Source organism: Diadema antillarum, unplaced genomic scaffold (assembly GCF_040938485.1).
Source record: "Diadema antillarum isolate AM-2024a unplaced genomic scaffold, OU_Dant_1.0 seq00001506_RagTag, whole genome shotgun sequence".
In the NCBI taxonomy this organism is placed as follows: Eukaryota; Metazoa; Echinodermata; class Echinoidea; order Diadematoida; family Diadematidae; genus Diadema; species Diadema antillarum.
In genome coordinates this window covers 301,367-305,308 of record NW_027272240.1, presented here as the reverse complement: position 1 = coordinate 305,308, position 3,942 = coordinate 301,367, and positions in this window count along the sequence as shown.

Genomic DNA, 3,942 nt, shown 5'->3' with positions numbered 1-3,942 from the left:
TACTTTCCAGAATATATCTCAAGGATCTTTCTTAGTTCTCTTAGGCTTAATAATCGCACATGTAGGCCACGGGTCACAATTAACGTTTCTTTGCCAATATTCTGTTTTCTGCGTTTGGCAAACGTCTTGGAAGGTCATGCAAGTCAAAGGCGAACCAAAGAGGGCGACAAACTTTTAAAGGCTGTAACCCATAATGTTGTAGTTGTACTACAGTGAAGAAGAAACACAAATTTCAGTTTGCAGCCGAAATATCAATGGTTCCCGAAGTGTTAGCGTTAAAATTTTCGTTCTTACTGAATTTCCTCAGTTCAATGGCTGGATACTAAACAAAGCCGGTTGGAGACGGTCGTCCGCTTACTATTCATCGTGCCTCCCCAGCGTTCGTACAGGTCGAGGGCTAAGTCAGTAAAGAAATAATAAGTATATGCTGAATAAAAATTCGCCTGTGTATTGCCAAGGAGGTTGGTATTACCAGGTGATATATAAGGTTCAGTATTATTTCTATCATGTAGAAATTGAATAAATAAAATCAATTTCAGAGTTTATTTCGTTTGGCAATCACCTCGTATTTCCCCGAATGTTTGTTTCTGGCTTTTCCGAAAGATTACCAAATGTTCAATGGGATTTCCCCTTTTGGTCATTCAGTTCCCGACTGTTTTTGCATTTGTCCTCTAGACTTTGTCCACTTGCCGTTTTATTGAGACCAATATTAATGCTTAAAATTCAGAATTCCATTATCTGCCTATTTTTGTCTACTTGAAAGTAGACTGCTTCTTCTTCTTCTTCTTCTTCCCTTTTTGCCAATTTTTCTTGTGTTTTTCCCCTAAGTGCAGTGAAGTTTGCTGTTTTCAAAAGTCTCTTTTATGACTATCTGAGATTCCATTTTCTGATGTTTCTGAGCCTTATTAGAGTCATTCACATCCGACCTATTAATTTTGGTTACTAAAAAATGGTCCTTCGTTCAGCTTGTATTTTTTTCAGTGAAAAGTTAAATGTTTGTTCTTACTTTTCATTTATTCTTTAACACTTTACTACCGTTGAGATTGTCAGGTCCTTGTCCCAGTCTAGACCCTGGATACTTCCGTGTTTCTGGATTGATTCGTTCTGTTTTGTTTAGTTGTTTTTTTTGTGGAAGTAAACTTAGCAATGCCTTCTTGAGTAGGCTAGTTTACTCACTGTTTTGTATGGTTTCTCTTTTTCGATCGTCTCGTGTTCGCTGTAATATTGGTTTGCATAGGCATTGCTACATGTTGAGGGATACAAAAGAGAGCTATTGATTTGTATCATGCGCCAACGAAAGCACACAAGGGGCTTTAATGGGTATTGTTGAATTCGCTCTGCCGCAGCCGAACCCACGGTGTAACGGCATGCATGCCCGCCGTGGAATTCGAATGAGGAAGTCGAACCGTGGAGTCAATGCGACTGTATGCCAACCACTGCTTGCTGTCATCTAGGTATTAAATTGGCAACATTATCAGCTGCTACGTACATACAATGACATAGTTAAATTTTGACGTGATATGATGTATTCATTACTTGCAGCTTATATACCGTAGACAACACAAGAATATTTTTATCTACAGAATAGAAAATACTTACGTATGTGAGGGGAAATGCGTGGGGCATAAGAGCTAATATAATTAATCACCAAGTTCTTTAGCACAAACCGCAAGGAATGATTTTCAAATGAAACAAGCTGGACTTTCAATATTTCCTAATGGTAAAGGTCCAGTTTGTGGTTCAACTAGGTGCGGGTCGGTTATAAAGCGCCTCTCCTTCAAGAGTCCAATCTATTGATTAGTATTATCCATTCATGTTGCTCCTAAAATAATGACCTGTCACATGGGCTGCTTGGCAAAAGGTTCCATGTGTCATGGTGCACAGAGTGACAAAAAAAATTAACCCCCAATACCAACAAATGGTAAATGCCACCACCATTAACCATCATCACGACCATCAACACCACCACCTCTCCTATATCACCACCACGATTCCACACCGCCACTGGCATCGTCACCTACATAATCCCCACCATCACCGCCATCACCACCATCATCACTGCTACCACCTGCTCTCAGCACAATCACCACCGGAAGTGACATTACCACCATATATCACCACCATCACCATCATGATCACCACTATCACTTGGTTCACCACCACAACCACCACCACTTCCACCACTGGCATGTTACTAGCATGACCATCACCACCACCGTCACTACCATCAGTATCAACTACAGCAATCACATTGGGGGCGCTAACTATCTCAAATGAAAACTTTGTCTTTGTATGCCTTTGCAAAGGTGAGCCCCCTTGAAATTTTATCTTATACAGCATAAAGAGAAATCTGTGATGCATGCAACTGTAAAATTTTATTATCAGTATTATTATTATTATCATTATTACTATAATTATTATTATTATTATTATTATTATTATTATTATTATCATTATCATTATCATTGTTACTATTATTATTATTAATAATACTCGGCATTTGCAAGACAATACAAATGAATGATCAAAAACAGAAAGACAAACAAAATAAGCGCAATATAAGGCTTCGAGATGTCAGGCTTTCCCGGATGCACTGCCCTAAAAGTTGCCGGGTTTACAGTGGAGAAACAATGTCATATCGTAGGCCCATCTTTCAATGATAGGATTTCCCCTTTCTATCATCTTCATCCCAATTTTCATCTTGTTATTTCATTTTCCTTCTTCATTTTCGTCTTTTTTCTCTCTTATTGCCTTTCTTTGTCTTCTCTTTTATAGCTTTGTTGATTTATCTTCCGAAAGGATACCCTTCATAATACCCTTAATTGATTTTTTTTTTCTGTTTGTGTATCACGCACGGCGTATGAAGGTCTGACTATATATATAGGTTTTCATATACCATAACGAGTCTCAATTGTCATCCTGGGATAACTCTCCACCCTTACAGAGGAGTTTGTTGGTGCATAGTTCGATACTCTTTGTACTGGCGAAGCTCGCTATACCGACAGTTTAAAAACCCACAGTCGCACCTTAATGTGAGAGTCATATCAGATAAAATTACATTATAATAATTAGAGCAAAGTAATTTCCCTACTCTTTGACTTTGCAGTTGTTTGTATTTGGAAAATTCACAGGTTGTTTAAAGGGAGATTCCAGGCGATTTTCATAATTTTACATCATGTAGTACATAAATCAATAGCTCCATGTATAGATTTGTGGAATTTATTGTGGTTCTTGAGCAGAGAAACAATACTTTGAAAAACCGTAAACGAATTACACTGAACAAGGATGATGACATAGGAGGTTCACATATTCCAGAAATGATAGCGGTGTAATTCCATTACAATACCGCTTGCTTGCGAGTTCACCTGTGTATAATCTATGCATGCTTTCTTCTTTTGTTCTGCTTCCAAGAGCCCCAAGTCATGCATTCTAATGGGGAACCTGCCATGTCATCATCCTTGTTCATTGCAATTTGTTATAAATTTCAAAAATATTCTTATTTTTCATCCCAATTATCATAAATACTGAAACTCTGTCCTCAGTATAACTAATTTATAGTGGTTCAAATGTAAAAATATGAAATTCATCCGGAGGTCTCCTTTAAGGACTCGCACCCCCTTCCCCCAAAAAACCCAACTCAAACCACCACCACCACCGGCGCCTCCGCCACCAACAACAACAGCAGCTGACAACTAACGTTCCGTCGGATGGAATACAATGAGGGGCCCGCTCTTTTCGTAAACGTGTGTATGAGTGTACTCATATTGAGCATTGTTAGGACAGGTGTGGGCTGGAATCATTGTAAGTTTCATCATTCGCATGCCGTTGCTAAATCGTCATTGCTAAATGATCTTGCATGCATCGGGTGGAAATAACAGGTTTTGCCTGACTGTCCCTTTCTGATCGAAAGTGCACGGAGTTGGCGGGAAAGTTTCGAGAGTC